General features: G+C 39.8%; 1 long non-coding RNA gene across 2 annotated transcripts in view; it reads right to left on the bottom strand.

Annotated features, from left to right (window-relative positions):
- Positions 1-763: 763 nt before the first annotated feature.
- The window catches only part of LOC102160537 (uncharacterized), an 87,051-nt gene continuing 61,183 nt past the window's right edge, over positions 764-26,631 (bottom strand). Inside the window, exons 2-4 of one of the 2 annotated variants that reach the window (XR_014825657.1) lie at positions 17,401-17,500; positions 1,056-1,179; positions 764-943 (exon numbers count right to left, since the gene is read on the bottom strand). This is a non-coding gene — a long non-coding RNA (uncharacterized LOC102160537). Of the gene's footprint in view, positions 944-1,041; positions 1,180-17,400; positions 17,501-26,631 lie in introns of those variants that run through there. The other variant, XR_002338984.2, reaches the window with a different exon arrangement.

Raw genomic sequence — 26,631 nt, forward strand, 5'->3', positions numbered from 1 at the left:
ACTTTTCCATTAATCAACAAAATATTCCCTCTCTGGACCTAATTCTGATCAACATAGAATTGGCTGAGGGGAAGTGATAATTATATGCCAGGTTACAGAGCAAACTGACTGATAAAATCTCTAAATCTTTAAATTTTAAAAAAGGTAAAAGCAAGAAAAATGTAATTCCGATATTGAAAAAAACAGATTCCACAAAATCTAACAAATTTTTTTAGCATTCATCTTGATTAAAAAGGCAACTTGTAGGAGTTCCCATCGTGGTGCAGTGGCTAACGAATCCAACTAGGAACCATGAGATTTCGGGTTTGATCCCTGGCCTTGCTCAGTGGGTTAAGGATCTGACGTTGCTGTGAGCTGTGAGGTCGTAGACGTGGCTCGGATCACGCGTTGCTGTGTCTCTGGCGTAGGACTGCAGCTACAGCTCTGATTAAACCCCTAGCCTGGGAACCTCCATATGCTGCGGGAGTGGCCCAAGAAAAGGCAAAAAGACCAAAAAAAAAAAAAAAAAAGAAAGAAAAAAGAAAAAGAAAAAAGGCAACTTGTAACCATTGAGAAACAAATGAGAGATCACTAAAGCCATTATAGTTACAGAAAACAACGATTGTGGTAAACTAATTTCATTTCTCTTTTAACAGATTTTGACAAGCTCACCAGGGAAAGGCAATAGAAAACTCTTACCTGCACTTTAGCAGAGCACCTGACAAAGTCTTTAATTCATTCACTTGATAAACAATTATTGAATACTGCACTTTGCAAAGCCCACCTTGATATCTAAATTGTTCATTCCAGGAGTTCCTGCTGTGGCACAAGGGGATCCGTGGTATCTTGGGAGCTCTAGGACACAGGTTCACTCCCTGGCCTGGCACTGTGGGTTAGATACAGGCATTGCCATAGCTGTTGCTTAGGTCACAGTTGTGGCTCAGATGGAATCCTTGGCAGAGAACTCCATACGCAGCGAGGCAGCCAAAAAAGAGGAAAAAATAATAATACATTAATTAATTAAATTGTCTGTTCCACCCATGCTTTATAAAACACACTTGCCAGGATCTGCTCACATATCTCCAAAGGTGCCCCTCCATCCACCATTGACTTCTTTGGTAACAACCTTTTCTTCCATCCACTTCTTTGGTAACTTCTTTGCTCATCTTCAAGATGTAGGAGTCACTGCCTCCAGGAAACCTGGTGAGAAACATCCAATTACAAAGAGTGATGGCTATTTCTGGACAGTTAATAGAGTTCAAAATAATTAAAATTTGCCCTAGATTTTTTTTTAATTCTGTTAAACACTTCTGGAATACAATGACATCTGGCCAGCAGCTCCCCATTCAGCTTGTCCACTTCTTATGAAAGTCTATGAACACACTGGGAAAAGATGAAAACTGATGATGAACCAGAACAGAATGAAATAAACGCCTCCCTTCAGCAGGCCATTTGCTGCCTCTAGACATGTCACACCAGTGAATTTCTTGGGCACATACCCTTTGATCTACTTCTTTCACCATTTCTTAGAAGAAATGTTGCATGGAATGGCATGACAATGGATAAGGCAAGTTATAAAACACTGAGTAGTGCTATCAGAGTGAAGCACATCTGTGTCAGGCATTTGTATGTATTTCCGTGAGGATAAAATGCTGCATCCCCTATGATGGTGACGGCAGGTCCCCTTAGGCAATGGTGCCATAGCAAGGCCTTAGCTTTGGCCTTGCTTGTTGACCAGGTAGACAATCATTAGAGTAACAGCCAAATTAATTTTGGTAAGGGCAAGTCCACATTCCTGAGGCCATGCATAGCCTCCATCCTTGCCAGCGTGGTCACCCTGTGCATAAGCCCATCAAACAAGCCATTTGCAGGGAAGAGACTGACATTCATGGCATGGGTCCTCTTGGCCATGTGACTGTTGAGATCTTTCTCTACTGGCTACCATCTGATGGGATACAAATTGCTTCACAAGCTTTGGCCATTCTGAGAGCTTCACCCACATAGCTCCATGTCACCAATCCTGTTCTTTCTAAGTCCCAGGCCAGCCAAAGGAAGAGCCAGAGTTTATTTCCACCATTTGGCATACATATAACTTACTAAGGCATGTAGGATCTTTTTCCGTCCTGTCTACTGGGTTAAATTGCATGATCTCATACGTATAATCAATTAGCATGATGTTTTTGAATATATCAAGATACTTGAGTTTCTCCAGGCTACATGATCATGGAAAGCAAGCGAGTCAACACAGTACAAAGTTAAGACAGTGAAGGGGAGTTGTTTGTCCTACCAGGTGAATGTAAACTGCTATTAAGTGTAATCACTACTTAGGATGGAATAAAAACCCTTTGCTGAGGCAACAGTTTTATATCAAAAACCAGGAAATGTGTCAATCTTCTCTAGCAGAAATATCACATTTGAAGTAGCAGCTGCAGTCAGAGAGTCCACTGATGATACGTTTAGTAATCTCGATGCCACTGCAATACAACGTCTTGCTATCTTCTCATTCCCCACCCTATGTTCAACCTAAGAAGTTATTATTATTATTGTTACTGCTTTTTTAAGGGCTGCACCTGCAGCATATGAAAGTTCCCAGACTAGGGGTCGAATTGGAGCTACAGCTGCCAGTCTACACCACAGCCACAGCAATGGTGGGATCCAAGCTACATCTGTGACTTACACCACAGCTCATGGCAATATCAGATCCCCGACCCACTGAGTGAGGCCAGGGATCGAACCTGCATCCTCATGGATTCTAGTCGGATTAGTTTCCTCGGCACCACGAAGGGAACTCCTATTTTCATTTAATAAGAGAGCCATCTCAAAATAAAAAAATAAAAAGAGAGCAATCTCTTCCAAGAATTTCCACAATGAGCTTTGATTCTGGGACTACTTTTGGTACCAAATACCAGTCAGAGTCCTAACAATAAACAGATTTCTCCCCAGTAGCTCAAATGAACACATTTTAATGAAAGCACTATTTTTTTTTTTGCTTTTTAGGGCATATGGAGGTTCCCTGGCTAGAGGTCAAATTGGAGATGCAGCTGCCAGCCTACACCACAGCCACTGCAATGTAGGATCTGAGCCGCATCTGCATGCAACCCACACCACAGCTTACGGCAGCAACAGATCCTCAACCCACTGAGCGAGGCCAGGGGCTGAACCCTCATTCTCATAGATACTCATAGATACTATTTGGGTTTGTTATCTCTGAGCCACAATGGGAACTCCAATGAAAGCACCATTTCTAAATATACAGGCAGCATTAGTGAATTTTTTTTTTTTTTTTTTTTGTCTTTTTGCTATTTCTTGGGCCGCTCCCGCGGCATATGGAGGTTCCCAGGCTAGGGGTCTAATCGGGATCAGAGCCGCGTCTGCAACCTACATCACAGCTCACGGCAACGCCGGATCGTTAACCCACTGAGCAAGGGCAGGGACCGAACCCGCAACCTCATGGTTCCTAGTCGGATTCGTTAACCACTGCGCCACGACCGGAACTCCAGCATTAGTGAATTTTGAGCTACTCTGAAGTTAGCACCAACAAGGAAACATTAGCGGCCTGAGGAACAAAGGGAGGAAACAATGTTTCTGGATGGAGCTCAGTGAGAATAGAGTCCACAGTAAGAAGCTGAATTCATGGACAGTCACAGCTATTGCCAAAGATATAGCACCAAAGCAGCAAGGATCAAGGGGTAGATACTCTGACCTTCTTCTCATCCCCCTTTGATCTCCATCAGCTAAACCCAATTGGAAATCAGGTGGCAAAGTACCCTTGGCGATACAGAGGGAAGAGGGCAGGCTTCTAGGGTAAACAACAGTGCAGAGAAAGGTAGATCATGGGTAGGAGGGTGGGGAGAGGGAGAATGATCAGCACCGAAATGCCTAAAGAACAAAGCTTTTGTGGCCCTACTCTCGGGTAACAAGGCCCAATGATCTACTAAAAATATACAGAATTTATTGTGTGAAGATATTTCTACAAATTATTTTTATCATGATTTGTAGTAGACAATAAGTATTTACAGTGGACCACCCAACCCAATACATGTTCTAGGAATTCCCCCTTTTTTTTCCAACCAGTCCAGCTATGTGATCCGAAGAGCAGAGTAATCCAGTAAAAGTAAAGAATAAAGCAGATGTGCTGTGAGAATATGGAGAAAAGATGTACAGAGCAGTTCCTGCTCAGTCTACTCCTAAAACATGCCATTGTATTGCCCTTGAATCCCATGAGATTCCCTAACATCATTCAAACAAATCCACCTATTTCGTTTACATTTAATTAGAGTTTGGGTCTTGTTACTTAGAATCCTAATGAATAGATCATCATTAGGAACATATTTCTTTTTCTTTCTTTCTTTCTTTCGTTTTTTTTTTTTTTTTTTTTTTTTGCTTTTTAGGGCCACACCCACAGCATATGGAAGTTCCCTGGCTAGAGGTCAAATCGGAGCTACAGTTTCTGGCCTACACCTGTGCCACAGCTCACGGCCACGCCAGATCCTTTAATCCACTGATCAGGGCCAGGGATCAAACCTGTGTCCTCATGGATACTAGTCAGGCTCACTGCCACTAAGCCACAGTGGGAACTTCCCAGGAACACATTTCAATACACTAAGATATACTGAAATACATAACTCAATACATTGATATGTGATGTCAATTCAAATTTATTTTCCCTTCTCAATTTCAGGTGATCTTTTTGGAAAACATGAGAAATGAATGAAAAGGAAAGGAAACGCTACATCTATTGACTGAATAAAGAAAAGCCAAAGAAAAGAAACTGGGGTTACAGTTTTCTACTACAAAAGCAGAAAGCCCCGTCAAATCTGTACAGACAATTCTAGATCATTGCCACTGCACGTGAAATTTGTATGGAAGGTAGGTAATCTCTAAATTATCTAAACTCCTGAAGGGTAGCGTGTTTGACTCACAACCAGCTTACTTTCACTTTGCCAATCTACTCATAGTTCAGAAAGCACCCGAGGTGTCATTCCTCCTCAAAACCCCATAAAGACCAGTGGCTTTGGAAGGCCATATATTCAACTGGGAGAATACAAATAAAATGGATAGTCTTGAGGGGGGAACGAAAGTTGTTGAGCAAATGACTTTTCAAAGGAGTTTGAATCTGCAAGCTTCCTTTGTTAAAATTCCCTATCTTAGATTTTTAAACCAAGATTCTTAGTGAACTTATCTACTAGGATAAATATCCACAAGCAAATAACATCATTCAAATGTTTTCTCCTAATTCCAAGCTTATTTCAGGGAAAAGAAATTTAATTTGATGTTAGAATTGCTCAGAGAAGTTCAGTTTGTGTATATGTTGAAAAACACATTTATTATATTCCGATCCCAACACAAGAAAGGTTAAAATGACTTTGCTTGGTTGGCTGTGTTTAGTTAGTAAGGGAATGTTTGTTCTTCCTCTGTATTGCTATCATAAAACACATTGATCATTGTCTGTAGCCACTTGGTTTTACTGTTTATATTTGAGAGATGTTGCAATACTGAGCAAGGAAGTCTCTGTCACAGAGGGGAAATTATTTGGACCATAAATGGTTATTTACAAATAAAGCCAGCTTATTCATCTGTTTTTTGTTTATGGTGCTAATTATCAGAGCTAAATGAATCTTTTCGTTTGGATGTCTCCTGATTCCCAAGTCTCCTTCAGGCAGATTTGGAATACCAGAGGATTTGTTTTTCACCAACCATCACAAGCAAATACTTAGCCTCATTTCCAAATGACTGTAATTGTGATTCCCGCCCCCTTATCTTTCCCTAATTTCATGGAATGAACATTTTAAAAAAAATCTAATTCGATAGAGTAAACACTGGATATTTTCATCTGTCACAACTGCGCTATTTAGGGTGTGTAACATGAATACAGTTCCTTGAGTATTTGGAGATGAAATGTTGGCCCCAAAACTCCATAAAGTCAAGACAATTGTTAAGAGTAGAAGCCAATGAGGAGGAGGAGTTCTTGTTATGGCTCAGCGCTAATGAACCTGACTAGTATCCATGAGGTTGCAGGTTTGATCCCTGGCCTTACTCAGTGGGTTAAAGATCTTGCATTGCCATGAGCTGTGATGTAGGCTGGCTGGGAACTTCCACATGCCACAGGTGCAGCCCTTAAAAGACAAAAGAAGAAAGAAGGAGAAGGAGGAGAAGGAGAAGAAGAAAACGATGATGATGAAGAAGCAGCAGCAGTAGCAGCAGCAGCTAATGAAGAAGAAAAGCAGATTCAAGGTGGAGGATATAAGGAGAAGAGCAATGTTTAGGGTTTTCCACTGAAATAGGGCTACCACTGAGTATTGTGTGCCAGCCAGTGGACAAATTCTTTTACACACATTGATTTGTGTGTGTGTGTGTGTGTGTGTCTTTTTGCCTTTTCTAGAGCTGCTCCCGTGGCATATGGAGGTTCCCAGGCTAGGGGTCTAAACGGAGCTGTAGCCGCCGGCCTATGCCAGAGCCACAGCAATGTGGGATCTGAGCCACATCTTCGACCTACACCACAGCTCACGGCAACGCCGGATCCTTAATCCACTGAGCAAGGCCAGGGATCGAACCTACAACTTCATGGTTCCTAGTCAGATTCTTTAACCGCTGAGCCATGATGAGAACTCCCGAAAACAATCTCTTGATGTAGGTTCTATTGTTCTCATTTTAGAGATTAAGTAACTGGGAATCAGAGAGGTTAAATGCTTGTCTAAGGTCGCACAGCCCAGTGAATTAGAGAACCAGGACACAACCTACCTTATCTGCATGGCACATCCAGTTAACTTCTATGAATTTACAGTAGTAACACAAGCTTAAAGAACTATGCCATTTTTCCCAGCAAGGCTTGGCAAGTTGACAAAAAGAATGCAGGAAGCCAGTTGTTGAAGTCCTCTAGGAATGAGTGAGGATTGACCTGGATGTTTTGGGTAAATCATGGTCATGGTGAAGGAATTGAGTGTGCTGAAGAGTCTTATGGGAATGATCATTAGATTAGGAAGGGAGATAGTGCTGCCAGTTGAGGGCTGATGTTTTAGTAAAATTGAGTTGTACTGACAGGCTTATGGGATTCAATAAAGACAAAGATGAGATTGAAGGAAGGTCAAGAAATGAGAAAAATAGAAGAAGAGGAGGTATAATCAGAATTGGAATTCCACATAAATTGATGCAGCCACTACAGAAAATAGCGTGGAGTTTCCTCAAAAGACTAAACATGGAGTCACCAAATGATCTGGTAATCCCACTCCTGAGCATATACCTGGAAAAAACTATAATTTGAAAAGATACATGCATCCCAATGCTCATTGCAACACTATGTACAATAGTCAAGACATGGAAATAACCTAAATGCCCATCAACAGTGAATAGATGTGTTATGTATATACAAAGGTCATTAAAAAGAATGAAATAAAGCCATTTGCAGCTACATGGATGGACCTAGGTATTCTCATATTAAGTGAAGTAAGACAGAAAGAGAGAGACAAATACAATATGCTGTCACTTACATGTGGAATCTAAAATACAACACAAGAAATTGTATTGGGGAAGCAACAATTAAAAAAATAAAAATAAATATTTCCAAAAAATAAAAATAAAATAAAATACAAATAAACTTACCTACAAAGCAGAAACAGACTCAAAGACATAGAGGGTAGCAACATGTAGTTGCTAAGAGTGGAGGGAGGAATGGACTGAAAGTTTGGGAATAGCAGAGGCAAACTATTACATATAGGATAAACGACTAATATATAGGACAAACAACAAGATCCTACTGTATAGCACAAGGAACTATACTGAATATCCTATAATAAAGAGTAACAAAAAAGTAAAAAGAAAAGAATTGGGATTATAAATTTTATATGTATATATTTGCCTTTTTAGGGCAGCACCTGTGGCCTATGGAAGTTGCCAGGGCTGGGGTTGAATTGGAGCTGCAGCTGCAAGCCTACACCATAGACACAGCAACATAGGATCCAAGCTGTGTCTGTGATCTACACCACAGCTCACGGTAACACTAGCAGGGCCAGGGATCAAACTCACATGCCCATGGATACTAGTCGGGTTCATTACCACTGAGCCACAACAGGAACTCCCCAAATGAAATTTTAAATATAGAGACATGGAGCTCAAAATGGCTGAGTCCCTCAACTTCCAATCCATCCCAGTGATTGGACTAAACTAAACATGGTAATCCCAAGTTCACTATCAAGAATTGGTTTAGGACGAGGCTTGTAATCTAGTCTTGGTGGAATGACAGAAAGTCTGCTGGGGAGCTTCTGGAAATGTTTTTCAATGCTGCAGAAAAGAGGCACGTAAACAAAACCCAGCCCCTCCTCCTCTGCTGGATGCTGTAGCATCTTGGCCCCTGCTACCAAAGCCAATAGAGACAGGAGGACAGAGACCACAGGAACTGTGGACTAATAAAATTAGCCCCAATAAATATGCCTAAAGCTGCCTTGGGTCTTAAATTTTATGTGAGTTATAAACTTCCCTATCTTTTAAAGCAAATTAAACTAGGTTTCTGTTCATTGAAGCCAAAGGCATGCTAAATGATTCAAGGGTGGTTTCAGAAAATGACAGTGAATTTTTCCAATTGTAAGTGACTAATATGGAGTAAAGTCTGAAGCTGTCAAGCAGAGATGAGAATGGTTTCATCCAAACAGCCTGAGTCTTAGGGGAGGGAAAGTTTTGGAATTAAGTTTTGGAAGAACAGCAAATGGTCTGGGAAGCTAAAAAACGTTGTTGCATGTGTAATAATAAAAATAACATATTCACTTGATCGACTAGTGAATGTCCATAAAATACCAGAATTGTGCCTTGGGCTGGGGACACATAGTAAGCAAAAGTAGACATGGTGTCTGCCTCAACAAAGCTTTGAGTCTAATGGGGGACACAGACATTAATCACATAATCATACCAACAAATGTAAAATTACATGTTACAAATAAAAGTACATCTGCTACAAAAGAGAGGTTTAGATTTCTAGGTCAAGATAGGAAAATGCACAAACCACAACTCATTTCCTCCTATTCCAAAGGAATATCACTGCTACATAAAAAATTATGAATATATATTGGTGTTCCAGTTGTCTAGCAATTAAGGATCCAGCATAGTCTCTCCTGGGCTTGTTGTCACTGCTGTGGCTCAGGTTTGATCCTTGACCTGGGAATTTCTATTTGCCAGGGGAGCAGCCAAAATAATTATAAATATATTTAAAACCACAGAAACAAAGACAAAGGGGGAGGGAGGAGGAGGGAGAGGGAAGGAGAGAAAGAGAGAGAGAGAAAAGGGATGGGGGGAAGGAGGGAGCTGGGGGGAGAGAGATCTTAAGGAGTGAAAACCAGAGAAGGTACCCATAGTGTTTAGTAGGAACTAAAGTCAGAAAGATAGGGGAGTTCCCGTCGTGGCGCAGTGGTTAACGAATCCGACTAGGAACCATGAGGTTGCGGGTTCGGTCCCTGCCCTTGCTCAGTGGGTTAAGGATCCGGCGTTGCCGTGAGCTGTGGTGTAGGTTGCAGACGCGGCTCGGATCCCACGTTGCTGTGGCTCTGGCGTAGGCCGGTGGCTACAGCGCCGATTCGACCCCTAGCCTGGGAACCTCCATATGCCGCGGGAGCGGCCCAAGAAATAGCAACAATAACAACAAAAGACAAAGACCAAAAAAAAAAAAAAAAAAAAAAAAAAAAAGAAAGATAGCAGAGGACCCAGATGAGATGTGGGCCTTGTGGCTGGGGTTCTAGTGCCCTGTGGTGAGAAAGCTGAAACCATTAGACTGAATGTGATAAGCCAGAACTGGGGTCGCTCTGCAAAACGGCACTGAAAATGTTGCTCACTTGAGAACTGGGACTGGAGGATCGCTACACATTTCCCCCAGTTTATGAACAGAAGCTAGACATTCGCCCCTAGCCTTAGCCCCAAAGCCACTGTCTACATTTCATAGAATGCAGGGCCCAGATTGCATTATTCCAGTTGTTCAAAACTTCAGAGTGGGAGGAAGGAAAGCAGGAGGTCTGACATAGCCATTGCGGAGAGTGGCTGCGTACATTATAATTTGGTAGCTGAGCCATTGCGACCTATCGCGTGACTTTCTCTTGCAGCACTTGGTGCAGATGTGGAAGGAATGGATAAGGGGATTCATCTAGGATCAGGGAATGTGCCAGACCAAGGTGATGAACAAAACAGAAGTGAAAGAATTTGGGCTACAGGAAGGAGTGTTTTTGAAATTATGAGCTTTAACTCTAAACCAAAGATAAAGAGGGAAATGAAGAAAAAAAGAAGTCAGAAGAGTTGGCAGATTACGTGCTTCGAAAAGAAAATTCTAGAAAATTCTAGAAAATTCTAGAAGGGGAGTGTTAAACACACAACTATAAGAGAAGGAGATTATGGTTACAGATAGTGGTGTATGAAGTGGTCATTTTGTAAGTGGCTCAATCAGAAGTAATAACGATGGGAGAGCACATGGTAGAAGTGGAGAGGAGGAGGAAATCATGACTGGTTAGGAGATTAAGGAGCTCAGAGTCAGTAGCATAGAATGATCATCTAAGCCACCACCCTGGGAGGAACTGAAATGGAGTAGATTAGGCAGGTGCCAACAATTTAGATGAATGGCAGGGGAAGTGGTTGGGAACAATGGTGTATGATAACAAGCAATAGGATAGAAGGTAATAAAACCTCAAGGGACTAAGTCTCAACGGAGAGGGCTTTTACAAGACGTTGGCAAAACGGAGGTGACAATGGTAACTTAGGAAGACCAGCCCTATCTTCTGGTCTTAAGGTAGGCAGGGTTTGTGAAAGTAAACAGCCACAGCCACTTAGGAGAGCTTCAGGTCTTCTCAGGAAAGAGGCAGATTTCATGAAAGGCCAGGAAGAAGAGGGAATATTCAGGCAACAGGTTGAAAATATGGAGATAGGTGTCATTGGCTATGGAGCAGCAGTTCTGGAGAGAATAGCAAACGAGTTTGGGAGGTGAGGCAATGTAGAGCAGCCAGTTCAAGAATAAGAAAGCCAAAAGTATGATGGGGGCTTGATTTATGCTTTGGCTGATTAAAAAGAAAGAAGCAGCATGGGAGGTCTGGTCTCAGCAGTCTCTTTGAGAAAGGCAGTCAATGGACGGGTCACCAGACTTAACTCAGTTAAGACGGTGGTGGATCCAGAACCTACAGATAAAAGAGCTACGAGGTGAGCATCCACTTATTGGATGAATATTATGCACCAAATATTGTTTGTATTTATCTCACTTAACGCTTACAATAGCCTGCAGAGTTAAGTGTCATTATTCTCACTTGATAAATAAAGAAACTGAGTCTTAGACTTAGGCGGCAAAGCCAAAATCCAAAGTTTAAAAGAGGCTGCCACTAGTGGCTCATGGACTGGGATAGCCCCAAAACATGTTTTTGTTTTTGTTTTTTGTTTTGCTTTTTAGGGCTGCACTCCCAGCACATGGAGGTTCCCAGGCTAGGGGTCCATTCAGAGATACAGCTGCCAGCCTATGCCACAGCCACAGAGCATCAGATCTGAGCCACATCTGCAACCTAAATCACAGCTCACGGCAACGCTGGCTCCTTAACCCACTGAGTGAGGCCAAGGATTAAACATGCAACCTCATTGTTCCTAATCGGATTGTTTCCACTGTGTCCCTACGTGAACTCCCAAAAACATGGTGTTTTATTTTGTTGTTGTTGTTGTTGTCGTTTGTTTTTTGTCTTTTTTTTTTTTGCCTTTTCTAGGGCCGCTCCTGCAGCATATGGAGGTTCCCAGGCTAGGGGTTTAATCGGAGCTGTAGCCAGTGGCCTACGCCACAGCCACAGCAACACTGGATCTGAGCCACGTCTGCAGCCCACACCACAGCTCACGGCAACGCCAGGTCCCCAACCCACTGAGCAAGGCCAGGGATGGAACCCGCAACCTCATGGTTCCTAGTCGGATTTGTTAACTGCTGCACCACGACGGGAACTCCCTGTTTGTTTTTTTGTTTTAAATATAGCTCAGTGGCTAGAGGAGTTATATCTAGATCACCTTACTTGTTTTTAAATGTTATGTTACTTGCTGGGTTACCATGCTGTACAGTAGAAAATTGACAGAATACTGTAAACTAGCTATAATGAAAAAAATGAAAAGAAAAAAAAAAGATTTCAATCTCCATAGGGGGAAAAAATGTTATATTACTTGGAGTTCCCATTGTGGCAGAGTGGAAACGAACCCAACCAGGAATCATGAGGTTGTGGATTCAATATGTGGCTTTGCTCAATGGGTTAAGGCTCTGGTGTTGCTGTGAGCTGTGGTGTAGGTAGCAGATGCGGCTCGGACCCTGCGTTGCTATGGCTGTGGCGTAGGCCTGCAGCTGTAGCTCCAATTGAACCCCTATCCTGGGAACCTCCATATGCCACACGTGTGGCTCTAAAAATAAAATAAAACAAAATAAATAAAATAAAACAAAACAAAACAAAATAAAGTAAACTAAAATAAAAATAAATGTTATGTTACTGGATTATTTCTGTGGCATTTAAATAACTAACCTTACTGAGATTAGATGTATCGGACTCCATATTTTGCATACTGTAAAGTATTTAACAAGAAAAGGCAGGTTCCATTTCTGGCCATGACAGAGTAAACCACCCTAAACAACTCTAAACTTGGACAAAGTATGCAAAGCAACTACTTTCGGTATTGAACCACAAGCAATGCAAGACCGTGAACCTCAAGAGAAGGAAAATGCATGAGATAACTTCATATTTTCCCTAGATTGCTGCCTGGGGCCAATTTCCAGATAACTGAGTAGAATAGTGAAGACTAAGCAGAACATGAAGTCTCATTGAGCTAATGAAGCTGAAGTCACAGTTGGAAGCTACTGAAGCTACTGGAATTTGTGCTTCATTGTTCAAAAGAAGTAACTGCGGAGTTCCTGTCATGGCTCAGTAGTTCCCACTAGGAACCATGAGTTTGCAGGTTCCAACTCTGGCCTTGCTCAGCGGGTTGGGGATCCGGCGTTGCCCTGAGCTGTGGTGTAGGTTGCAGATGCAGCCTGGATCCCAAATTGCCCTGGCTCTGGCACAGGCCAGCGGCTACAGCTCCAATTAGACCTCTAGCCTGGGAACCTCCATATGCCACAGGTGAGGCCCTAGAAAAGACAAAAATAAATAAATAAATTTTTAAAAAGAGAAGTAGCTGTACAGAGGAGAGATCCTGAAATCTCCTTGAGATGCCCCATGGGTTACTCGAACAAGGCTGGGCTATATATATATATATACACACACAGGATGAGATGCCACAAAGCAAGCAAAGAGGAAATGATATAGGACTGAGAGCTGACAAAGAACAAGAAAGTTCACATGGAGCTGAGAGATGTTGAATTTCTAGGCCAGCCAGTGCTGAGGCTTGTAGAGAACTCCAGAAATGTCATGTCTTGGGAATAGAACAATAACCTTAAGTAAAAGCAACATCCTATAAACAAGGAAAACGAGGGTCAAAAATATTTGAAGACATAATAGCTGAAAGTTCCTCAAATTGGTGATAAACAGAAACCTACAGATCCCAGAAGCCAAGCAAACCACAAGTAGCATAAACTCAAAGGAGAGCAAAAGCAAACCTGGATATATAGCAATCAAATGACTAAAGAGAATATTTTTAAAAGAGCTATAGAAGAAAAAAGGACATTAAACATAGAAAAACAAGGGTAAAAATGATGTCTGACTTTCTATCATAAACAATGAAGAATAGGACACAAGGGAATGTCCTCTTTAAAATGCTGAACAAATCCATTTAAAAGGTCTACCTAAAATTCTTTAACTAGTGAATATGTCTCTTGAAAATGAGAATGAAATAGACATTTTCAGATAAAGGAAAATTAAGAGAATTTCTACTCAGGTAGACTTGCACCATAAGAAATGCTAAAGGAAGTTTCTTTAAGGTGAAGGAAATGATACAGCAGAGGAAGAGTTGTGTTGACACAAAGGAATAAATAACACTGGAAGTGGTAAATATTTGAGTAAATATAAAGACTAGCATTTTCCCCTTAATTTCTGTGAAACACAACTGACATTTAAAACAAAAATAATGGTACTGTGCTGTAGGGTTTATATCATATGGAAAAGCAGAATATAAGACAACAATAGCACGAAGGGTGAGGAGAAATGTAATTATTTTATAAACAACTCATTTACAATCCTACAATAAATAAATTAAATATTTAGTAAGTTTTTTTTTTAAGTTCAATATTTGACCACTGAAAACTACACCCATTATTGAAATAAGGTGAGGACCTAAGTAAATGGAAAGACATTCCATGTTCATGGATTGGAAGACAATATTGTTAAGTATGAAATTATTTACAAATTGGTCTATAAATTCAATGAAATAGCTAACAACATCCTAGCTGCCTTTTATTTTTACAGAAATTAACAAGCTGATTGTTTGAAAATTCTAGGAATCCAGAGGAGCCAAAACAATCTTATAAAAGAAGTTAGAGGACCCACACTTCCTAATGTTAAAATGTGCCACAAAGCTATCATAATCAAGACTGCATGGCATTTGCACATGGTTAGACATAGAGATCAACAGAAACAATGAAAGACAAAATAGGTAAACTGGACTCCATAAAAAATTAAAACATGTGCTTCAAAAGACACTAAGAAGAAAGTGGAAAAATTCACAGACTATGAGAAAATATTTGCAAATCATATATACCTGTTAAGAGACTTGTATCCACAGTATATAAACCACACTTACAACTCAACAAATAACCCAACTGAAAAATGGGCAAAGGATCTGAACAGACTTTTCTCCAAAGAAAACAATCTAGTGTGCCAATAAATATGCTGAACATCATTAGCATATGCCAATGAGAACCACATTGAGCTACCCCCTCACACCCAATAGGATGGCTATAGTTTAAAAAAAGACTGTAACAAGTTTTGATGAGGATGGGGGAAAATTAGAACCCTTGTACATTGCTGATGGAATTGTAAAATGGTACAGTGACTTTAGAAAACAGTTTGGCAGTTCTCTAAAAATGTAAACACAGAGTAACATTGCCAGCCATATTTTCTATTGCTCAAATTTAAATGTCAAAAGTCACTGGAAATAAATTTTGAGAGGAAAATGCTGTGACTTCAAAATCATACACGGATATACACTATTTTTCACTCATGAGGCTACAGACAGCTATTCCCTGATACATAAAGATTCAGAAATTATACTGACTCTGATTCTTTCTGAGCAGCTGGGGAGGTGGGAAAATAAGAAAAAAAAAAGTTTTTTTTTCCTTTTTAGGGCTGCACCCATGGCATACAGAGGCTCCCAGACTAGGAGTCGGATCAGAGCTACAGCTGCCAATCTGCACCACAGCCACAGCAATGCAGGATCTGAACTGCATCTGCAACCAATACCACAGTTCATGGCAACGCCAGATTCTTAACCCAATGAGTGAGGCCAGGGATCGAGCCCACATCCTCATGGATACTAATTGGGTTCATTACTCCTGAGCCACAACAGAAACTCCAGAAAAAAAAAATTTTAAACACACAGATTGGAGGCAATCATATTATAAAAGAACTGATTTGTTATACACCAAAATCAGTTAAAGATATGAGTAAAGAAAATCAAAGTAAACCTAAGTTGAAACAGAATTAACTATAAAAAAGAATTCTTAAAGAGAAACTATGTAAAATATCTAATATAAAAAATTCTTGGTTAACTTCTGAAATCTTACCAATGAAAACCAGGAAATAGGCGACTGATGAATTACTGAAACTAAAACTGTATCAACTTCAAAAAAAATTTAAATATAGGAGTTCCCGTCATGGCTCAGTGGAAATAACTAGCATCCATGAGGACACAGATTTGATGCCTGGCCTCGCTTGTGGGTTATGGATCTCGTGTTGCCGTGAGCTAGGGTGTAGGTCATAGATGCAGCTTGGACCTAGCATTGCAGTGGCGGTGGCATAGGCCAGAAGCTACTGCTCTGATTCAACCCCTAGCCTGGGAACCTCCATATGCCGCAGGTGCATCCCTAAAAAGACAAAAAAAAAAAAAATTAAACTCAGAGTAACCATAACATATGATTAATTCCACTCCTACATATATATCAAAAAATTGAAAATGTAGTTCACCCCAAAGCTTGTACACAATGTTCACAGCAGAAGTGGAAATCATCCAGTCTATCAACTGAGGAAAAGATAAACAAATGTGGTCTGTCCATACAGTGGAATATTACTCAGCCATAAAAAAGAATCAAGATCCAAGACATATGCTTCAAAATGGATGAACCTTGAAAACATTATGCTAAGCGAAATAATTCCGATACCAAAAGCCACATATTATGTTTCCATTTATGTGAAATGTCCAGAATAGGCAAATCCAGAGAGACAGAAAGCTTATTAGTGCCTGCCAGGGCCTTGCAGGAGGGGGAGTGGGAAGTGATTGCTAATGGATAGGGAGTTTCTTTCAGGGAGATGAAAATGTTCTGGAAGTAGTTACTGGTGATGTTTGTACACTCTCTGAATATATTAAAATCCACTAAATTATACACTTTAAAGGGAGTGAATTCAATGGATTTGAAATATATCTCCGTTTGAAGAACTCTGTAGAAAGACATAAAACAATGGCTGTCTTATTTGGGAGAGGAAAACTCCCTCAAATTAATCCATAAATTCTGTGCTGGCTCAATCAAAATCTTAATAGGACTTTTTCTTACTTGACAAAATGATTATACACTTCTTTTGGGAGCATAAACATGAAAGAATCCTTAAAAAAAAAAACCTGGAAAATATTACAAAATTTAAGTTGGTTGAGGTTACTGAATTAGTTCCCTTGGATATTGTGTCATGTGTGTTGAAATGCTACAAGGTTTAAAAGTATGCTCAGTGAAGTATTTTTCAATTTTTATTTTCTTGTTAGAGTGTAGTTGATTTGCAGGGTTGTGTCAATTTCTGCTGTACAGCATAGTGACCCAGTCATTACTTTTAAATAACAAAACAATAAATCAAAGAAGCACAATAATAATAAATAAAAATTATGCATCCCCTTCTCCAATGCTAGTTTATTCTATTTCAAGCTAAAAAAAATCCCTCTTCTTTAAATATATCTTCATGTGCATAATTTCAAATTGCTCTTTCAGCCTTGCTGAGTCTCTCTGAATACAGGTTAATTTATGAATAGCCTCCCTAGAGTTTGGCACCTAAGCTGAATGTATTCAACATGGACAGACTGGCACAAAATAAAGGTTTATTTTGGTGGTTAATCTGGTTACTTCATTTACATTAATGTGCCCTAAGATCATATTAGCCCTTTGGGGCAATTAATTCACAATGTTGGCTGATACTAAGTCAAAGACTAGTGACTGAAGTCCTATAAGTTGTTCATCATCAGTACTGCTAAGCCAAAACTACCTTTATCGTTTTGTCCATTGTGCAGTAATATTTGGAAACAAATATGTGGCCTTACCTTTATTTCCATCACATTTCATCTTGATCTAGTTGGGCCAATCCTTTGCGTTTGATGCAGTCATTCAAGGTATTCCTGGACTCTGCCAACCCTGTGATATCTGAAAATTTGTAAGGAACAATCCTAGGTCATCATGCGAATCATTGATAGGGAGTTCCCCTCGTGGCTCAGCGGTTAACAAACCCGACATGTATCCATGAGGATGTGGGTTCAATCCTTGGCATCGTTCAGTGGGTTAAGGATCCGGCATTGCCATGAGCTGTGGTGTAGGTCAAAGACACGGCTCAGATCTGTCGTTGCTGTGGCTGTGAGTAGGCCGGCAGCTGTAGCTCTGATTCAGCCCCTAGCCTGGGAACTTCTATATGCCGCAGGTGCAGCCCCAAAAAGACAAAAAAAAAAAAAAAAAAAGTCACTGATGAAAATGATTATCAGGACATTTTGGGGGACACAGGCTGCAGAAAATATGAAAATCTCCATATGCTTTAATTAGTTCTCATCATGTTTCTGGCATCCAGCCCATAGGTGCTCAGACCTTAGTGCATTTAGGCGTCACGTGGGTAGCTTGTAAATTCCCTGAATTCAGCTATAGATTCCGATTCAGTAGATCTAGAACAATGTCCAACAAATGACAACTAAACCGAATGTTGCCAGAATTCACTTTTTGATTTACCGAAGACTATTTCTCTTTCTTGGTAATAAGCACATTGGAAAGGTCATGTCACACACTTTGCTGAAGGCAAGAAGGTACAGTGTCTACTGAATTTACTACATCCAGCAGCCTGTCAACAAAGAGAATGGAGTTGATAGGCAACAAAACCCAAGTTACCTTCTTATGAACGAGGTGAACCTATGTGCTCACAAACCATTTGGGGTTTCTTGGTTTGTTTTTTTATGGCTGCATTCACGGTGTATGAAGGTTCCTGGGACAGGGATTGAATCCCAGCTGCCGCTGCAACCTGTCCCTGCAACCAGGGATCCAACCCATGCCTCTGCAGCGATCTGAGCCGCTATAGTTGAATTCTTAACCCACTTCGCCACAGCAGGAACTCTCCACAAACCGTTTTTTAATCAGCAGTCCTAGAAGCCTACTTTTATGCATTTTTATTCAATTAACAAATATGTGGGGGGCCTAGTATACGCTAAATATTATGCTAGTTTATACTCTCACCAGTAGATGAGTTTTTCAGTGAACCCATGTTCACATGGCGTCTTATAATTCTTCATTGTACTTGGATTGACAAGAAAGAATACATATATTTATATTTTAATTTGTGTTTCATTATCTTCCATAACGAAGCTGAAAACTTTCATGGTTTCCTTGACCATTGTAAATTTCCTACTGATTCCCATCTATCAATTGCTGCCTTTATTGTTTTTCTGAATAAACATGTAAGTTATTGCCATTGTTTTTAATCTGTCGCATGGGTTGGAAGTAGTTTTCTTGGTTTCTTTGTTCTCAGTTTGTTGTCTTTTAACCTTTTTATGGCTTATTCCTTTTTTAGCAAATATGTTCCTATTTCTTATGCTGACAAAGCAAATAATCATTTTATTGCAGTTTCTGCCATTATTTGAAACTATGAAAACTAATCTTTCATTTTTACATATATTTAAATTGTTGATACCTTTCTATCTTTTCATCTCATATATTTCTGTAATTCTTTAAAAATGTAATCCTTTAAAACTCTGGATCAAGGATGTTATTAGCAGTATGGTTTAAGTAGTAAAAATTAAGAAAATGTTGAAATTATCATAAGATGAGACTAGTTGATTATGCAAAACACCTATAAGATAAAACACTATGGAAAATGAGATTTTGCTCTAGGAGGATATATTCAGACTTGAAAATATTCTTAATTTAATGTTAAGTGAAACAAAGGGCTATACATAGACGCACACACATACATAGTCATGAAGTTTGAAGCTAAAACTGTATATTGTGTTGAATTCTAAGAACTTTGAGCAAAATAAGAAAATATGATAAAGTAGGAACTATTTGGTTTTAGGTGACCTGCATACTATTTGGAAGTTATTTAGAAATTTTTGTTTTCGAATGCAACTGTCCCAATGCTGTCCCTGTGAATCACAAATGCCCAAACCAAGTCAGCAATACACTTACTGTAAATGAGCACAAGTTTAATTATTTCCATATTCTCGTATGCAAATATAAATATACCACCACATTCCACTGGATTGATGACGCCAGCATGTTCTTCACTTAAAAGCTTACTTTTAAATGATTTTTTCATAGTCAATTAAAAACACAATTCTTGGAAAAGGGTTTCAACAACAGGAAGACTGGGTCAGGGGTCCCTAAGACCATCCCCAGGTTTGACGATTTGCTAGGAAGACTCACGGGACTCAGCATAAAATCATATTCATGGCTATGATTTATTATGGCAAAAATGTCAAAGCAAAGGCCAGAGGAAATTATGCAAAGCTTCCAAGAGTGTTCTCCCAGTGAAGTCACATGGGAAGCAGTTAAATCCCCAGGAACAAATGTGACAACACATGTAAAATGCTGTCTACCAGGGAAGCTCAGTAGAAACTCAGTACCGAGGGTTTTTCCAGGGGGCTGGTCATAGGCACCCTCTGCCTGGCATGTTCCAAAACTCTCAGAGGGAGAGCAGGTATTCAGCAAAAACCACATTGTTTGTCCAAACTGTCCAAGCAGAGTGAGCTGCTCTTATCAGTTCTGAGAATGGTAGAAACCTTCCAGAAATCCACATTTCCAGATGCCAATCAGGGGCCACCTTGCCAACAGCCATTTCCAAGGAGAGCAATCTGGGGCCCCCTGTGTTAACTCTTTTCTGCACACACATGTTCACTCTTAAGATACAAGTTACCAGGTGAACAGATGGGGAAACCACATACACACATGTGTAAGGCTCATCCATATCCAGATAAAATTAAACAAAGAAAAGTAAATGAATAAAGTTTACCTTCAAATTCAGTTATGGGGCCTGCCAGGAAATTATTTGATGGGACCAACTCAGAAGGGATCAGAAATTAAAATATTCCAAGATTTTTCTACATTGAATTAAACACCCATTTGCTGTAGACAATGTGGAAAACTCAGAAAAATAATAGTCACTGAACCCCTCAATCCCTATTACTATCGCTCACTTTTTCATATATTCATGTGGTTGACACCACACTTGATGCTAAATTTCACTTCCGTCACCTTCATTTTTCATGTCACTAAAAAGTCCCAAGAAACGTTTTTCATAACGAAAAAGTATTTTGTCTCTGATTATAAAATAATTTCTAAAGCCTCTCCCTTGTGTGGGATAGATAGGTTTTTTTTCCTGTCGTTAATATTTTCTTAGACCCTCATAAAGCATTTCAGTGGCTTCCTACTGCTCTTGGAATAAAGGTCAAAATCTTTTGCAGGGTCACAAAACCCCACATGACCCGGGGCCTCTCTCCTTCTCTCTGCAACTTTAATTCACCTGTTTCCATCCCTCCTCTATACTCAGTCACTGTGGCCTTCTTTGAACTTCTCAAACGTGCCACTGTTTCCCCCGTATGGTATACACATATGTAGCTAGCCCCTACCTTTTACATGCAATTATCACAGTTTTAATTAGGCACGTAATCATTTAAGTATGCACATCTTTAAAATGTCTATCTCCCTTGGAGTTCCTGTCCTGGCGCAGTGGTTAAACGAATCCGACTAGAAACCATGAGATTGCGGGTTCGATCCCTGGCCTTGCTCAGTGGGTTAAGGATCCTGAGTTGCTGAGGCTGTGGCATAGGCCGGCAGCTACAGCTCCAATTAGATCCCTAGCCTGGGAACCTCCATATGCCGTGGGAGCAGACCTAGAAAAGGCAAAAAGACAAAAAAAAAAAAAAAAAAAAAAAAAGTCTATCTCCCATAATAGCAATAATCCATGAAGGCAGAGTGGACGTCTGTCTTGTTCACTGATGAGATCCCAGTGATAAATGCTGTCCTTGGCTGCATATGTGCAAAGATAGTTTCGGAATTAAAGAATGAGTGCACAAACAAGAGGACTCCCCTTTTATGTGAATTTTTCTTTTTTTAAGGGCCACACCTGCGGCATACGGAAGTTCCCAGGCCAGGGGTCAAATTGGAGCTGTAGCTGCCGGCCGATACCATAGCCACAGCAACGCAGGATCCAAGCCTTGTCTGTGACCTACACCACAGTTCAGGGCAACCCCGGATCCCCAACCCACTGAGCGAGGCCAGGGATCGAGCCCTCGTCCTCATGGATATTAGTCAGGTTTGTTAACCTCCGAGCCATGATAGGAACTCCTTCTGTGAATTTTTTAATCACTGGCTACATTTGATAACTGTATTCATTGGATTCCCACATTTCTTATTAATTTTTTTTTAAACTTTCATTGCCTCTTTATACCTCTTCATTATCTCTTAGGGGAAATAGTTAAAACCAGTTAGTTCTGTACATATTTTTCTTTAATTCAGACTTTTGGTTTAATGTTTTATTAGTTCTAGCAATTTTTAGATTTATTCTTTGGAGTTTTCTCCAAATCACAAGGAATGTGACTTACAATAATTTAAGTAACACTTAAATTTTATCATGTATTTTTCTGATAATCACTCTTAGTTACATTTCACTTTGAATCAATACTTACACATTTTTTAAAAAAAAATTCCCTGAGTGTGGTGTTTTGCTTTATGATTTTAAAAAATCAATTTCTGTGTCGGTTAGTATTAGCTCTTTGGAATTTATGGAGAATTCATTATAGATAAATGCATTTCTGTACAGGTTTTTGTTTGTTTGTTTGTTTTTACTTTTTTCAGGACCACAAGAGCAGAATATGGAAGTTCCCAGGCTAGTGGTCAAATCAGAGCTACAGCTGCTGGCCTGCATCTGCAACCTACACCACAGCTCACAGTAATTTGGGATCCTATAATCCACTGAGCCAGGCCAGGGATTGAACCCGCATCCTCGTGGATACTAGCCGGATTTGTTTCTGCTGCACCACAATGGGAACTCCTGATTTTTGTTGGTTTTTTGATTAGAATATTGGGCAAAAACTGAGTGGCAGGGGGTGAGGATGGGGGGGTTTCCCTTGTTGGGTCATGGAGGAATTGAAAGCCCTGGATTCTCTTGTAGGATACAAGGTCAAAGACAACCCATTGGCAGAATGTGAACCAGTTCCTATAACTTCATAATAGGATGGGGAAAATGGGAGGCCTGGAGAGTCCTGGGAATAGGGACTAGGTTATGGAGTATGAATCCTGAAAGTACTCATACCAAATACCTAGAATTTCCTTTTCTATATTGAATCTCCTTTTGTTATCTGGTATGGTTAGTAGAATTTGGTTAATTGTTGCAGCCTGATCTTAGCTGAGCTCTGGGTAGTAATTGATGGGCCTGTGTCCATATTCGGGTGGAAGCCGTCCAAGGTGAACTGCAGTGTCTTTAGGAAGTCAATTAAGAAATAATTAAAAATTATTATCCAAAGACTAGAGATGCAGGCCACAGGGAGGTCGCTGGTCCAAGTACACAGTGAAATTCAGGACTAATGGAGGAAATACTCGAATATTCTATAGGCGGTCCCAGAGAGCTTGGGAAAGGAAAAAATGGGCAAAGCCTAACTTTCCTGTGGTCAAACATAATGAGGGCTCAGATCTTTTCATTTAGAATTGAAGAGAAGTGCTACTTCTGACAATCGCAGAGGTCAGCAACCTCTGGGTTACAAACCAATAAATTCTTTTAATAGGCAGTCGATGAGACAGAAACTACTTTTCCAGATGCTTTTGTGTCTTCCTGCTACACAGTACTATGATGGCTGTTCTAAAGCTCTATTTCAAAAGCCATGATATTAAAAACTTTGTTTAAAAAAAAATATAGATGAAGATACAATACATGTGGCTGCATTGAGAAGGTGCACACCCATCAGCAGATAGCAACCTGGGGGTGCCTATCGCCACTTGATAATCCAAGTTCTGACTTCATTTTCTCCAAGGCATTTTTCTCATTTTTTCAGGTTACAAGGGACTGCAGCTGCTTTATTTGGCTCTGTTTGTCCTTAAAAATGAAATGTTAATTGGTTTAAGAGTCTACCGCAGCCTATTCACAGAAAATTTTAGTTCTAGTGCTGGCTTCATAGATTATTTATTGTTTGATTTTGAGAAAATCACTCAAATGTCTTTAAATCGTAGTTTCTTCTTCTGTTAAAAAAAAAATCTGTCTTATCTACTTTAGATTATTATGAGAATCAAAGGTCATAATTTTTGGCCATTCTACTACGCGGCAATTTCCTACGTGTTTGTGATAAAATGACATAGGTTCTTTATATATTAAGTATATAACCATTTTTTAAAATGTTTAAGTCTGGTGTTTGCCCTTAATTCTCTTTAGGTTGCTTTGAAAATATTAAAAAAGATGAAGTACAATGATTATAAAAAGGACAAATAAATATTATAGTTTGTAAAGAGACACGCTAAAAAATTTTAAATTATTCATAAATGCGAACCCAGTGTGCATTTTGGAATATACACTTATCTTTTTATTATGCATATATTTGCATATATTTGTGAAGGGATACATATATATAACAAAATAGGATCAGAGAGACATGCTATTTTGTATTTCCATTTTTATTTCACAATATGGTGCAAATATGAAACATCTTAGAAACATCCCTTCTTACTGTCTTTTTATTATTGAGACAGCAAAAGTTTGTTTTGCAAGGATAGTAACTACTTTTAAGATCATGTGCCCATCTTTAAAAAGCATTCTTTTTAAAAGAAAACTACCTAAGATATACAAAATGCTGAGAGCTAAACAAAGATGGTAAAATTTCTTTTTCCTTTTTTTTTTTTTTTTTTTTTGCTTTTTAGGGCCACACCTGCGGCATATGGAGGTTCCCAGGCTAGGGGTCAAATCAGAGCTGTAGCTGCCAGCCTACGCCAGAGCCATAACAATGCTGGATCCGAGCCACATCTTCAACCTACACCACAGCTCATGGCATCCCTGGATCCTTAACCCACTGAGCAAGGCCAGGGATTGAACCTGTGTCCTCATGAATGCTAATCAGATGCATTAACCACTGAGCCATGATGGTAACATTTCTGAAAAGGACTTGCAGGTGTGAATGTGGGGAATGATTACCCTGGAAGAATGGAAGCTGTGTTTTGGAATCATTTATATTGGATATGAATCCTCGCTCTGTCCCTTTAAGTCTTGCTTTTCCTGTCCATTAAGAAAATATAGGTCTTACCTTAAAACACTTTTTTAATTTAATACTTAAAGCACTTAGTTGGGGAAAAGTAATAATAAACAATACCTGTCATTAATAATATCACTACAATTATTAATATTTAATCATAAGATATTTAAGTGATAAAAATAGGCCTTCGAAAATCCTGAGGATGTTAGAGTTTTCATGATTTAATTTAGGGATATAATCTATCCTTCAGCTGTCACAATGTCTTCCTTCTTTACCTAGAGAGATACTGAGGTCATTAAACTCTTTTCTCGTACCGTGTTATTAGCAGAGTAAATGGAAGTAAGTGATCAGAGATTTCACAAGAAGAGAAAGTAATCACTGCATCCAATAATCCTAAGTGTTCAACCTTCCTACTAAGGAAAAACGTTACAACAATTTCACCAATTATGATATTAAAGGAAAACAAACACAAGACCCCACTACTGGCAGCTGTCAACTAAAATAAGCATGCATGCATACACTGGTGGTGGTGGCAAAAAAATTGCTACTTTTTTTTTTTTTTTTTTTTTTTTTTTTTTTGTCTTTTGTCTTTTTAGGGTCGTACCTGTGGCATATGAAAGTTCCCAGGCTAAGAGTCGAATCAAGAGCTGTAGCTGCTGACCTGCACCACAGTCACAGCAACGCGGGATCCAAGCCACATCTGTGACCTACACCACAGCTCCCAGCAATGCTGGATCATTAACCCCCTGATTGAGGCCAGGAATCAGACCTGCGTCCTCATGGATGCTAGTCAGATTCATTTCCACTGAGCCACGACAGGAACTCCACTATAGTATTTTAGAAACTAGATAGCATGTAACAAGATATTTAAAAATTAATAGTCATTGACCAATAATCCTAGTTCTAGGATTCTCCTCTAACAAAAACTTTGATTACAGTAGAATCTTTCGCACAAATTTTGTTGCTAGAGCTTCATCTGTGCTAGTGAAAAATACGAATATCTGAGAATAGGAAAATATCTAAGAAAGTGTTAGTATCTCCATTCAGTATAACAAACAGACATTAAAATAGGTTTCAAGTAAGTTTCGAACAGCATTTTAAGATGCTAACACTATAACGGTATGAAAATAAAAATTTAATATGTCACAAGCATCATGTTATTTCGCTTTGTTTTTCGTGGTTAAACAAGGAGACATCTATTGAGAACTGACTTTTGCCTACTACAAAGTAGATTATCTTTACTCTTTTTCCACTTGTTTGTATTCTGCCCAGATCTCCCTCCCAGACCTACTGGTGTACACAGCCTTCCAGTTTAGCTCTATGTCTCTGACTGTAACAGGAAACTGATGCAGCCTGAGGTTTTACTTTGCTCACAGAGCCCACTCTGAAAGTCCTCCTTGCAGGGTAAATCCTTTTCATTTACCCTGAGATGAATCATCTCTCCGCTGAAACACATACACATCTTGGAAAATAACACGTCCCTGTATCCCTCGCATTAGTTTGTGCAACCATCAGGTTGCTGCCCTGAGCGACAAAATGGGATCGTTGATGGGGACTAGGAATTTGAGGGAGAGAGAGAAGTATATTTGGCCAAAAAATATTACCAAAAAATTCATATGTTTGAGGGAGGTGGGGGGTGACCTTTTTCTGGCCGGTGAATCTTCTGTCTTTCAGAGCTAAGGCCAGAGAGTGGAGGTGAGTCAAAATCTCTGCCGTATTTTGCTACCTGCCACGTTCTAGCGGTGTTACTAACGGAGCACCTACGCCTTGGATCTTTCAGTTTCCACCCAACTTCTGCGTCACCGCAGCTGGTGGAATTTCCTTCTGTTCTCTGGAACACGGTCTCCTCTTATCCATAGTTCTAGGGGCTTTCTTTATTTCATTTTATTTGGTTTTAGGGTCTTTTTTGTTTAATTTTACATAAACTGGTAACACCCTAATGGAATACTGAGAAATGGCATATCATACACTGAGTTTTAAAAGCAAATGTGGTAGCACCAAATCTAAGCAGGCATTGCCAAACAGTGGCCACCGCATAGGCGTGTTCAAAACATCTTGATCACAGATCAC

Source organism: Sus scrofa, chromosome 1 (assembly GCF_054392235.1).
Source record: "Sus scrofa isolate SSC_HxYL_T2T_F1_AM1 chromosome 1, Sscrofa_HxYL_maternal_Yorkshire_Landrace_v2.0, whole genome shotgun sequence".
In the NCBI taxonomy this organism is placed as follows: Eukaryota; Metazoa; Chordata; class Mammalia; order Artiodactyla; family Suidae; genus Sus; species Sus scrofa.